Source organism: Aotus nancymaae, unplaced genomic scaffold, assembly GCF_030222135.1.
Source record: "Aotus nancymaae isolate 86718 unplaced genomic scaffold, 86718_ANA_hifiasm-v0.15.2.pri h1tg000004l, whole genome shotgun sequence".
Classification (NCBI taxonomy): domain Eukaryota; kingdom Metazoa; phylum Chordata; class Mammalia; order Primates; family Aotidae; genus Aotus; species Aotus nancymaae.
In genome coordinates this window covers 12385918-12400193 of record NW_026988415.1, presented here as the reverse complement: position 1 = coordinate 12400193, position 14276 = coordinate 12385918, and the positions used below count along the sequence as shown (strand labels likewise).

Genomic DNA, 14276 nt, shown 5'->3' with positions numbered 1-14276 from the left:
AAAACAAAAAGGTAGGCAGAGAACATGACTTTTGAAAGCAGTGAGATCTGCATTCGAGTCTCATCTCTGCTGTTTAATAAGCTGTGTGGATTCGTCACTCCACACCCGAGTTGCTCCTCAGCAAAATGGAAAGAACGTTGCAGCTTACCTCCTAAGGCGGTTGTGGGGTTTAAAGATGACGTGTGACCAGTGCTTTGTACCGTGCCTGGCACACAGTAGAGCTCACAGCTGTTAGCTTGTATTGTTATCTGCCCAGAGCCTCCAGAGTGCTCCTTTCAAAACGTGAATCAGATCATGTTCCCCTAACCCCATCCCTTCTGCTGAAGTTCCTCTACAGTTCTCTTTACCCCTAAAATATGAGGTAAGATACCTGTACTAGCAAGGAAATCAGAGCTAAAAGAGAAGGTAATTCCAACAGGGACTTGCTTCACTTCCCTACTGAAGATTCTACAGGAAGACAGACTCTTGAGCAACAGGCAAACCAGAAGAATGAACTGGAATCAAGGCTTAAAAATCAGGTTCAGTCTACTATGGCCTTCAACAACAGGGCTGCTTAATGGTTTCAAGGACAGCGGGAAATATATTTGATTAAGTTTTCCTCAGCCTGATTTTCCAACTAATCTATGAATCTGTTATGAGGCAATGAGAAACCAAGACATTTTCTTACGTTCAGGGCTCATAGCTGTAGCTATGAGCTGTCTATGAACTGCCTTCTGTTCAGGGCTCATTTGTTTTGCCCAAAGAACGTATTTAACTCATCTTCAATTTCCTCGTATTTGTTTTCAAAAAACAAACCCGAGAACTTTTAATTGCAATCTGGGGATGAATAGGCAATGTTTGTGTATGCCCTGCTCTTCTGATGTGGCCCCTGACTACCTCTCCATCTTCATTTTGCATCTCTCTCCCTGTTACTCTGCATAACAACGTCATTGGTCTCTTTTCAATTCTTCAAATGCACGAGGCTCTTTCTGGCCGTGGGGCCTTTGCACAAGCTTCCTCTGTCAGCAGTATTCTTCCCCTCCACCTTTGCCTGGTTGAGGCCTATTCATTCTCAGATCTCAGCTTAAGCATTGCTCCCTGATGGAAGGCTTCCTTCCTTGATCCCCTGGCCTTAACCAGATCTCATAAAGTCATGTGTTGTTTCCTGTCAGAGCACTGATCTCAGTGCATGACTATATTCATATGAGGCTTGACTGAGGTCTGTTTTCCCCAGAGGACTGTAAGCTCCATGAGGACAGAAACTATGTGTCATTTTGTTTGGAGCTGCCCATGACAGTGCCTCATACGTAATAGCTGCTCAATAAAAATGAGTTCAGTGGCAGAGTGAGTATACAAATGTTCTTGCTTAACAGTTTATTCTCTCAGGCTAGGCCACTTCCACTCTGTACCAGAGAAACCCAAGCTCATACTCACTGCTGCATTTCCTCTTACTTCCCTGCCTGTCTGAAATGCCTGTTTTCCTTCCTCTGTCTAGTGGCTTCAGACCTGCAGGGCCCGACTCAGAAAATACTTGCCTATTAAATGAATGAGCAAAACCATCCCCAATCTTCTAGGCTTAGGCTCTCCCTGACTAACCCTTGTCTCTCCCAATTCAACTTATGTGCTACTGTATATTATTGAAGATTGTCTTTTCATAAACCAGTCTTGTTTCCTCTGAGAAGAGAAGGAGGCCTATTCCATATATTTAGTGTCGTGACTAAGTGTCTGACTTTGAACTTGGGCTCAAGTCCTGGCTTTGTTACTTAGTAGTTGTGCAGCCTTGAGAGGTCACTTTCCTGCTCTGGGCCTCAGACACCTCATTTGCAATATTAGGGTGTTGGGCAACATGACATTTTAGTTTATTTCCCACTTTAAAGATTCTAGACGCTGTATGAGATGCTAGACAACCAGTGCTACTTGAATGCTGTGGAGTCTTTGTTAAAACAGCTTTACTGGAATATCATTTACATATACAAATTGTTTCTATTTAAGGAGTATAACCTGATTGATCTTTTGGTGTACGTATACTGTGAAATGATTGCCACAATCAAGCTAATTAACATACCCATCACTTCTACATAGTTACCATTGTATATATGTGTATGTGTGTGTGTGGTAAGATTTAGGATCTATGCTCTTAGCAAATTACAATTGCATTGTTAACTATTATCATCTTGCTGTACATTAGATCTCGAGAAATAGTTCATCTTGCATAACTGAAAGTTTGTACCCTTTGACCAACACCCCCCAAATTCCCCAACTCCCCGGCCTCTGGCAACCACCATCCTACCCTCTGCTTTGCTGTGGAGTCTTAATATGCTGCTCTACCAGAAAGGGAAAAGTGAGGAAAGACAGATCCAGTCCAATGGGCCCAATCCAACGGACCACCAAAATCACGGGAAAATAAGGCTATCCTAAAATAAATAATATACATAAAATAAAGGGTGGTATTTCTGTATGGGATTACAGATGACTTTTATATTTCATACATTTTCTGAGGTTGGCTCTCCACTCAGTGGTTTCTTGCCGCTCCTTCTTACACTTATTAAAATCAAATCCCAAACCCAATCCTATTGCCTATTTTTCAATCCTAAATGCATTTTGGGTCTGTTTGTAGTCTAACAAGGAGATATGTAAACAGCAATGCTCTGAGCTTGCATTGCAGGCAAGACCCTGTGTGGGTTTTGGAAGAGTGGGAATGAGAGAGCAGTGTACTTCCCCAGGGCAGAAATGACCGAACTGCTCCATTCAGAACAAAGGTTTTACACTTGTTCTGATACAACATGTCCAAACGCTGCTGCTTGACTGCGGAATGGGCATCTCTCCACATAGGACCAAGGCATTTGCCTTTTTGTTTTTAAATGGGGGTGTTTTCCCCCTTTTCTGAATTTGGTCTGCTTTTCCCCTGCCCTGCTTCCCTCTGCGGTGGGCTTTCTTCTCTTCTCTTCCTTTTTTCTTTCTTTTATTTTTCAGTCCCAACAAAGCAAAGAACAGCCAAAAGAAATGATTTCTCACTGGCTTTACAGATCTGGTCTGGCCCCCATAACATTATTCTCTACCACTGAGGAACTGGAAGCCTGAAATGAACTTGAACTCCTATATTGTGCTACTCGCTTTCCATGAAGTGTTATGAATAAAAATAAGCTGCTATTGTTGAGATGAACCAACTTCCAGCATACCGTGGGTGCTCATTAAGTGTTAAATAATAATGTTTGGTGATGCAGTTAGCTTGATTCATACTCATTATTATTATGTTTGCTTTCTTTCTAATCCATGGAGTTGGATCGTGTGGGTTGGGCCAGCCCATTGTTAGGGGAAATTAGTGACGGCTGCACACATTTCTCTCCACCTAGCACACCACAATGACAATTTACCTGTCAGCCTTCCTGACACTAATCTTTGCCTGTGGCTCTTTCTGGTCTGACTTTCTAAATCCCCTTGTAGTTATTTAAATCTTTGAAGGCTGGCTCTTTAGGGAGATTGAGAAATGATGGTCATGGGCAATATATTATTTCAGGGGTGGAAAAAAACAGCCTTTTCAGAGCTTTCTCTCACTTCCACCAGAGCTTGAACTATATTGTGCTTCTCCCAGGTATCAGCAAATATGTGGGTGGTTGCATGGAGGCCGCTTTATAGAGTGTGTGTAATTGCTTGGTCACGCCTGTCAATCAGCCAAGGGCTGTACTTGAATTTCTCTGATTAGCTACAGACATTTTGGGGAAACAATCAACTTGTGACCAAGTTTTCAAGACACACACTTTCTCTAGAAGCTTATCTCCACATCTCAAAACATAACAATTAGCAAAGGACCTATTTGATGATTTTTATCTGCTTAAATTGTCTAACTGTGGAGACTAAACGGAGAAAGCAAAATCTTTATACCTTAAAAAAAAAAACAGCTTTTGAGTAGATGAGTTGGATTTGGTGCCTTCCATTGGGTGAGCTCTCTCTGGGTCTCTTGACTCCACAGTCTATGGATTTCAGACTGCTTTCCCTCTCCCCTGCTTCATACAGCTATACCACAGTGTTGGCAACAGGTTTCTGCAGTCAATTAATTGGGCTGTCATTGAATCTAGATGAGACCAAACATGAGCTCTTCAGGACAAAGACAGGGCCCCATCTTATCTCTCTCCTCTCCCCACATGATACCACAGGCTGACTGTCCAGCTCACAAGAGAAGACAACTGATCAGGACTGGTAGACTGGATTTTACAGATCCTAAATTAGAGCATATCAGTTCAATGGGCATTTTTGTGGACAAGGACAGTAAGTCTGTGGGTAAGAAGAAATTAGGACATATCAGCCTGAGAGGCATAAATATGTAAGGAAGGACCAACAAGATGGTATAAAACAAGGATCAGCATGGAAGTTCTAAGCCATTGGGATCACCATATGCTCAGGCCAGTGACCTCCTAGTATTGTAATGCTCTGTTATCTTGAGAACAGATATGAATCTATCAAATCAACATTTGTATATAAAATCATGGATCAGGAGACTACAAGAGTCTGCCAAATGAGTTTTGGGGTCAGCTAGATCCAGATTCACATGCTGGATCTGTTGCTTACTAAATGGGTAACCCTGGACAGGGGATAATCTCAGAGCCTCTTAACTGTAAATGACAGTCACAACTTACTTTAGAATTATTGTGAGGATCAAATGAAATGATATGGGTAATGCATGCAAAACAGTGTCTAACTCACAGAAAGGGCTAAGTAAACATAAGCTATTATTCAAACTATTCAATCATATTATCTTTTAAAAAAAAAAATCAAACAATCTGTGTCCACACAAGTGCTTCTGGTGAGATAAGTAGAGAGAAAATTAGAAAAAGCATTGCCTTACCAAAAGCTAACAGACTCTCAGGAGTCAAGGTATCAAGTCAGTGCACAAAAGAGAGTTACATTTTGAGACCGGGAAGATACAGGAGCCTGTTTGGTCTTAGCCTTTTTCTCAGGCTGTCCCCAACAATTCCCATCCAGCCATGCCACACAGGGTCTTCTGATATGTGTCTTGATATTGCAGATTAGAGAAGTGCTGGTCCACGCTAACAGATATGTCACTCTTGTTGACACCATTCAGGGAAATTAATTTTGAAACTGGTGGCCTTTTTTTAGACATAAATATAAGTGAGATATTTCTATAATGTCTACATAGATCAAAACATCATACTGTAACCCACAAATATACATGATTATGATTTGTCAATTAAAAATAAATAAGAAAAATAATTGAAGGTGATGGCCTAATGTATTGAAAATGCCTGCAAGTGAGGGAGATTTTTCAGGGTGTGATCAGTATTAGTTTAGCCCCAAGACAAATTTGTGGTTGAATAAAAATTCACTTTTAACTTATTAAAAGGGGATATTTACCAATAGTCTAATATTGTCATTACATTTAAATTAATATACAACACATTTTTGCTAGTCATCTTAAGGCTATCATTTAAAAAACAGAAAATGCAAAAAGGAAGGTGTTTATAGCAAGACCCATGCCCATGCTAGACACTTTTGGATTGTTAGGCTGTCCATGTTTTAAATCTGAAAAGCTGGGCATTCTAGTCTTAAAATTAGGCTCTGATTCTGGGCTGAGAACTTCCACTACTATGTTCCCTGTGCTTTATGACACTGGCTTTCATCTTTCTTCTGCCCTTAATGTAGCCTTACCCTTTCATGTCCAGCTTCCAGTCTTCTCAAAGTCAGTGTTTTCCATCTCTGCACTTAAGTGTTCTCCAGCATAAAATGAGATCATTTGGCTGGGAGGGACCCAAGAGCCATCTCCATGCTGGCACTCAGATATGAACCCTGGGCTTCAGACACTGAATTTGTTTTTGTTTGGCCTCTAGGGACAGAAGGGAAGAGGGAAAAGATCTAGTATCCAAGCATTCTAGGATGAAAGTTGGATGCTAAAGGTGTCCTTGAAAAAAAAATACAAAGAAATAAAAAGAAGTATAGGCATCTGCAGGCTTAAGGTGCATCAGCTTCAACATCTGAAATGCCACCGTAGTTGTGTTGAAGTGTGTTAACTTTTAAAATGAGCACGTAACCTTTCAGGGCTTTGTCATGAGAGCATTTAATACAAATTTGTATTTCAGTTGCACAATCAGAGTCCATTTCTCAGATATTTGTGGCCCAAGTCAAATACTTGCAGCACTATTTGAGATTTTAGGTTTGCCGGATGGCTGAATCTAAGAAGATCTTCATTAAAGTCAATGGAGAAGAAAATTAAGTCATTTAAATTGCTGTTTCTGGAGTTGTGGAACTTGAAAGTGTCCAAACAAGAAATATTCCATTATTTATTATGGTGACCTGATTTGTGCCTATTGAAGTACTTAACTAGTGCTCTTCCATCTTTCCTACATGGTCTGTGCTGGTAGCATGTCCAAGGAAGGGAAACGTGGTACATAAAATGGACAGTATCTCTGGGGCCCAGTACTAATTCTTGTTAGTTAGTGCAAAGTGCAGAGTGATGTAAAGAGTTAAATGACTGATCACGACCTGAAATTCTGAAACCATCTCTTGCCCAACAGGGGAGAAGACTTGTCTAGGGTGTCTTTCTTTGTTTCTTCTTCGTTATTAGAATAGCCCTTTGGACCTAGGAGGATTGCACTAGTGATGATACTGTTACTTTGTTGGAAACTGGGAGTTGTTTGGTAATAAAATGGCTGCTTGAAATTGACAGGGCCCAGGTACTGATAAGAAGGTTTAACTAGCTTCTGCTCTTTTCACTCAGTATTTGTCAATTACACCTCAATAAAACATGAAAACAACTGCTGAGGTAAACACTGGAAAACTACTATCTCTTAAGATTTGGAATTCCCAGCTCATCTTTGTGATATCAGTTCTAGTCTAACCTACATCCTGGCTAGCAAGAGGTTCTTAATCTGAGTTTAAGGAGGTCTGTAAATCCCTGGAAATTACATGAAGGCTTTTGTAGGTATACATCTGCTTCTTTCCTGGTAGAACATATAGCTTTCATTGGATTTCCACAAGGGTCTATGGCCTCAAACGGACTAACAGTAATTTCTCTGTCTGCAGAAATTCGAACTAACCTGTCATGTTTCTTTTCTGTTTCAATCGCATTGCCTTAATCCAGGATGAATGCTACATAAACCATTTCTTCAGTTCTCAAAAACTCTTTGTTTCTGAGAGCATGTCTCCTTCCACCTCCCCTGTTTGTATTCCTTTCCTGGAGCAGTCCAGGCCAACTGCTTTGCGCCTTTCGATCCTTGCTTATGTGCTCTGCTCTCCATGCCCAGACCTCACCTCTGGTCGTCTCTGGTACTGCTGGAGTTGAAAACTCAAGCTCCGCCTCTGGCAACTGGAAGTGAGACGGGGAGACCTGTCATGATGGCAAGCTTCCTTGTGACTCACACTCAATAAAGAGAAGATGAGGGCCTTTTCCTCCCCTTCTGTGCATCTCATCATTCCATGGGAAGCAGTGAGGTTGGCTTCCTGCCTCTGCCTAAATGCTTCTGCTGGCCCATCTGCTCAAACTCCTGTCTGTCCTAAGTTCAGTAAGTATGTAAGGGAAAGGAATATGATCTTTCTTCTTCTCTAGTTACCTGCCCCTATACCTTACACCTGCTGCCCAGAGCAACAGCCGCTCTGGTTTTAAACAGCTGCTTTAGGTCCCAGGGTGGGGGTGGCTTTTCTAGGGAAGATAAGTGATCAGTAATTAATAGCATTTTTATTTTTAGAGAGAGAAGGTCTCACGCTGTTGCCCAGGTTGTTGTAGTGCAGTGGTGCAATCATAGCTCACTGCAGCCCTGACATCCTGGGCTTGGTAATATAATTTTTAAAAACTGCTACAAGTAATGGCTACCATATATTGAGTGCTTACTATGTGCCAGGTACTGTGCTGAGATCTTTACATGAATCCTCCCCTGGAATCCCCAAAACAATCTTATGAAGCATAGACTGCCTTTGCAGCCAGAACAGCTCATGTTCAGAGATGACAAGCACAACGGCTGAGATTCAGACCCAAACTCCAGAACTGATGGTTCTATTCTCTACACTCCTCACTGCCCTCCCTGTGAATCTAAAGTCTAAATGTGCTTCCAGAAATAAAATGGCAGCTGCTCCCTATGTGGCTAAAATCAGTCTCTAATGCTCCTCTGCTAATGGATTTGTTGCCATCAGTCTCCACTTTCCGAGCTGATGCTGAAGTCTTAACTGTGGTTACTTTGTTCATTTCCATTTAAATTCTTTTTCCAGAGTCAATACTGATAGTCACAAAGGTTTCCCCTACTAGATCTCGAGTGAGTGACTCATCCAAACACAATTATTATGCCATCCTATTTGCCCATCATAATTAGCTATCCATTTTAAACCTCCAAAATGCCTGTTCCAGTAGTTAATAGCAATGGAAAAATAAATTAAGACATATATGCCAGTGTGTATGTGTGGTCATTACCGCCCTATTATGTGCATCAGCTCTATTGTCCACCTCAGAGCTGTAATCGCAGACGAGCTTCCCCTTCTCCCCAGCACACTCCAGCAGCCGCCTGCTCCTGCTGTTCAGCCAGTGTGTGCTTACTGAATGCAAATTAATATTAATATCAATCAGCCTAAGCCCAATCAGCCTCTCCTAAGTAGGGAGGTGAATCTGCATAAAATCAAATGAGATAATGTATGTGAAAGTACTCTGAAAATTATAAAGCACTATACAAATCAAGGTATTTTTATAATAAAATCATAATGTATTATAAAACCAAATATGAATTATTTCTTAAAATGGTCTGCTATTTTAGATTAGCTGCACCATTAGCAAGTGCTCAATAAATATTTGTTCAATTATATTGCTGAATTGAGATAATCAAGAGTTGACTGTACATGAAAACAAAGAATTCCATGAAAGATTTAACTACAATAGGTTAGAGAGCATATAAAAATGAAATTTAAAAGAAAAATGACTTCAAATACAAAAAAAATTAATTTATGTTTTCATTCGAGAATAGAAGACTCTCTTGAAATCACCTCCTTTTTAAGACAAGGTGATTACAGTTTACTTTGTTGTAAAAAAATATTTCACCAGTTACAAGTTCTTCACTGCATTTAAATTTGAAGCAAACTATGCAATTCTAATTAAATAATTTTTATTGCTATCCAAGATGAAAAGGATGTCAGCTGATGTCAAAATACTTTGGTGGCGTAAGTCTAGTTTGTGGTGAAGTTTTTTGATGTCTCATCAATTTCTGTAATCTTCCATCATTTACTAATTTTGAAACATCATCTATAATTTTTAAACATGCTTAAAGAGAATTCTGGTTTTTCCCAACACATACTGTTTGTGACAATGTTGATTTTGATTTATTTAAATACAACCAGTTACTTTCACAGCTAAATAGCATCCATGAGAAATAAAGTGTAAATACATTATTGATTAAGGCACCAATTTTCTTTGTTTTACGGTGTGTTTGCCCACCTTTTAAAAGGAAGACTGAAGATACCTGGATAATTGACTGAAATTCATCAGTGGGTAAACAGAACCTTGTACCTGGCATTTGGAAAAGTGGAGTAGGTTGGTCTGTAGATGAGTCTTAAGAATTTGATTCCATAAATGAATTCTGAAATTTCTGAGATCTTATCACTTGGAAGCTATAAATGAAATCTGCTAACATTTGGAACGTTTAAGTTAGGCTTAAAGAAGCAAGCTAGGCAGGCTAGTGGAAAATGGTAACAACAGAAATAGATGAAAATTGCAAAACCCTTCCTGAGGCTTTATTTACTAAGCGGATAAACCAGTAGCTTACCAAACTTATGAACAAAGGAAATCCGAAGAGCGATTTCATGAGCTTCTGGAAATAAATTTTCTAATAATACTTTTAAGATGAATCTTGAAAAATAATGGCCATGGGGAATTAATCTTATGCCTTCTTTTTAAGATTGAGCATGCATTTTCTATACATTTCTTTGATATTAATGTACAACTAGTGTCAAACAGAAAATTTGATGCTAAGATAAGGATCCTATTCTTTCTCAACACAGCTAGATAATCACATTAGTATATGAGTATAACCAAAGGCTTTAAAATAATTATATGTTTCCAGTACTACCTTGAATTAGACCATTTTCACTTACAATGGAATGTTGAAAGAACTAATGTAACTCAATTATGGACACACACACGCACACATGCACACACCCCAAACCAAGTATCATTTGTGTTCCCGAATTGCAAATTAATGCCAAATATAATGTTAATTTTAAAATCAGTTTCCTACCAAGTTACAAAGAAAAGAAATGTGAAATGTTTAAAAGCTCGTCTCCCCTCCCAATTCCCCCAAGTTCTGGTATTGCCTAGTGTTAAGAAGACGTTTTATTTCTTTCTTATGCCAATTTATATTGCTTCAACCTCAGTAGACTCCAGAATTATGCTTGCGACCAGTTGGTGCTTCTGTTCCCTAAAGAATATGACACTTTGTTTACATATGAAAGACTGTGTCCTACCTGCAACACAGGAGCAAGTAGGTCAACCAGAGGCTGTCGTAGATCCCTTTTCTGGGTCTGGTGGTCTCTCTGCTGCTTGACAAGTGTGTAGAGACCACTTTTCTATATAATGCTTCCACAAGCTTTTGATTGCTCAAATCCCTCTCTCCTAAAACACTCTCTTCTCTTGGCGTTGAGGACATACTCCTACTTCTCTGCCCCTTTTTTCTCTTCCTACTTCAACTTGTGTGTGAATGGTCCTTGAGGTTCACTCCTTGAACACCTATCTCTTCATCTCTTTACTTTCTGTTTCAAAGTTCTCACCCACTCTTACGGTTCAAACTATCACCTCTTTAAAAAGGACTTCCTTAAACTCTCTCTCCAGCCCTGACTTCTGGTGTTAATGTCACTTTCCTGTTTTCAGATGCCTAGTACATGATGCAACTCAAATATCCAGCCATATCTCTAGGCAAGTTGACATGCCTAAAACTGGACACATCTTGTTCCCAGACTACTCTCTTCTGCCCAGTCCTGGCTCAACTTCCATATTTTTGTCAAGGTTTGGCCTGTTCTCCTGATCTTGACATCTTGGATTCAAACCCTTAAGAAAGAACCTTATCATTTATTGAGAACTTACTTTGTATCAAAAACCATACATGATCTCATTTAATCTTTGTTTTTCTTTTCAGCTTTTATTTTAGGTTCATTTAATCTTTTCAACACTTCTATGAGATAGGTATTCCAGTTATTTTACAGAATAGGACATAGAAACTGTCAGTGATAATTCTGGATCCATGTAACACGAAAGTCTGAGCACTTAACTATACTGCAGGGGTGAAAAACTCAAGTAGTGTAAATAAGTGAAGAACAAATTCAAGAAAAAAAAAACAAACAGTGCAATCTGTCCTGTTGAGGAAACACCAGGAATGTTGGGTGATGTAGTGCACCATTCAGTCCCAGTCATGAGAGAAACCCATCTTGACAGATCTTGTATCTTTTAAAGAGAAGTCACAGGTAGACTTTCATGGTAAATTTTCTAATTTTTAAATGTCGACAACCTACCAAATTTTCCACCTTGGTTTCATTTCCATTTTATTAAAAAGCATTTCAAACACATATAGAAAAGTAGAAAGACTTTGATGTTGACCGCTCATATACTCATTACCTAGATTCTACTGTTAACATGTTGTTATTCTTGTTTTATCACATATGTATCCCTTAATTCATCTTTTAGATGCATTTCGAAGTCAGTTGCAGACATCAGGATCTTCCCCACTAAAAACTTCATCACATGTACCATCTGAGTTAAATGTGTTTGTTCACAGTATTTTGTTCTTGTTACTGAGGTAAATTTCACAAACAATGCAATTCAAAAATATTAAATGTACCATTTGATGCATTTTGACAAATGTATGCACATGTATAACCCAAATCCTTATCAAGATGTAAAACATTTCCATTACTTTTTAAGGAAAGTTTTTTTGTGCGCCTTTTTAGTCAAAGCCTACCTCTTTCCATCCAGGGTAACCACTTATCTGATCTGACTTTTTCCCACCAAAGATTAATTTTTAGGTTCTAGAATTTTGCATACATAGAATTGGACAGCGTCTATTCTTTTGTATTAGGTTTCTTTCACTCAGCAAAATTCTGTGGAGAGTCATCCATGTTATTGGGCAATCAATCAAATTTTAAAAATTATTGAATAAACAAAAAAATTAAAACCCACATTTGCAATCCATGAGATGCCAGGATGTACCCTCCATACTGCAATTGAAGGCCTGTTCTCTCTCCTCATACCCAAATGCTGTAAAATTCATGTTCCTTTGAAACATCTTCTCTCTCTTCCATTTACATTGCTACAATTCTCTCATCATTCTGTGATATTTATGTTCTAGCAGGGAATTTGACGAAAGTTCATTTGACATCTAAGAGAACAAGATCATGATAGAAGGGCTGCATATATTTTAGTTAGCTACACCTACCACCGGTAGGGTGGCTATAACCAGAGTATAGAGTATTGGTGCCGATACCAGGTTATTGCTGACAACCTGGAGGGGACTCTCTATGGAAATACAAAAGAGCTCTCTTCTTCATCTTGCACTGTTCAACTTCTTTTTCTCATGACTTAGATGAAAATAGTCATGCTTTTCGAGTTTGTAAATGAAACAAAGATAGCAGAGAAAGTAAATATAGGGGATGATAGAACTAAGTTTCAAAATCTTGATATGCTATAAGGACAAGTCAAAACCAAGAAGATGAAATTTTCAAGGATAAAGTGAAAGAACTGAATTTGGGTTTTATAAAAGTCAATTGTCAAAGTACATCGTGAGGAATAGTTGTCCTGACAACACTCCAAGTGGAAAATATCTCAAGTACTGTATGAGTCACCAGTATTTTGATAAGAACAAAAATAAATAGACTGAAGAAAAACTAATAATGCAGTCACAGCCCACATTAATAGAAGTGTACCAGGAAATAGCTCTAATTTAATACAGAGGTATGGGTCTTAGAGTTAGAAAATGCTGTTTTGCCACATTAAGTTAAATATGCCTATTAGACCTCCAGCTGGAGATGTGGAGTAGGTGGTTAGCTGTAAGAAATGGTCCAGCTATAGATACAAATTTAGGTCTTGTCAGCAAATAGATAGTATTTAGAATCAAGGGACTAGATGAAATCAGAAAACCAGTGAGTATAGATAAAACAGAGAAGAGGTCTATGACTCTGCTGGGTCTGCTATAACAAAATCCCACAGACTGGGGGCCATAAACAACAGAAATAAATGTTCTCACAGTTCTTGAGGGTGGAAGTCCAAGATCAAGGTGTTGACAGAGTTGGTTTCTTCTGAGACCACTCTCCCTGGCTTGCAGATTCCCAGTTTCTCTCTGTGTCATCACATGGTCTTTCCTCTGTTCATGTGACCCTTGTGTCCCTCTGTGGACCCACATTTCCTCTTCTTATGAGAACATCAGTGAGATTGGATTTGGGCCCATTCTAAAGGCCTCATTTTAACATAATCACCTCTTTTAACAGCCCTATGTCTAAATACAATCACATTCAGAGGTACTCGGAGTTAGGGCTTCAACATAAGAATTGGGCAGAACACAATTCAACCCATAATAGTGTCCAAGAATTGAGCCTTGGTCCTCCAAAATTTAGAAATCAGGCAAAGGGAAAAGAAATGCCAGCAAAACAGACAGAAGACAGAAGTGACCGAATAACAGAAAAGCCAGGAGAACATGTAGTTTTGGAGGCCTAAAGAAGAAAAAGGTTTCAGAAACAGAGAGTAATCATGCCACATACTGCTGAGAGATAAAGGAAGATAAGAACTGATAATTACCAAAGGATGTGGCAAAGATATAGGTCGTTGTTAGCCTTGACAATAGCCATTTGGGTTGAGTGGTGGAACTGGGAGCCTGCGACAAAAGGAAGTGTGGTGAGGAAGTGAAGACAGCAACTAGAGACAACTATTCTGAAAAGCTTTGCTGTGAATAGGGAGAAACTGATGAGAGGCAAGAAATATGAAAATCGCAGGAACAAGGTTTTTAAAAGGGGTGAGATGGTATGGGATTTAGTCTTTGGAGTAAAAGAAAATATATTAACTTTTGCAACAAGAAGGAAAGCAGATTAAGTGTATCTATCTGAGTTGGTGGAGCTGGTGTTGAAAGGATGAGGTAGTTCTGCTCTGATGGCAGATCTTGTCACAACTGTATCTTTTCTTGCTGCTGTAACTTCTGTCTCATACTCTCCCTCCCTAACCAAATCTTCTCTACCCATCCAGGCTTAGCTTCTTTGCTTTGGAAAAAGGACTACACCCGGAACCAGAAAACCTAGATTAAAGTCCTAGCTCTCCTAATTATAAGATGCATGAC

General features: G+C 39.2%; 1 long non-coding RNA gene across 1 annotated transcript in view; it reads right to left on the bottom strand.

The window, feature by feature from the left end:
- Window positions 1-10734, bottom strand: part of LOC135278008 (uncharacterized) — a 49658-nt gene extending 38924 nt beyond the window's left edge. Inside the window, exon 1 of the long non-coding RNA XR_010345526.1 lies at window positions 10429-10734. This is a non-coding gene — a long non-coding RNA (uncharacterized LOC135278008). The remainder of the gene's footprint in view (window positions 1-10428) is intronic.
- Window positions 10735-14276: the final 3542 nt, after the last annotated feature.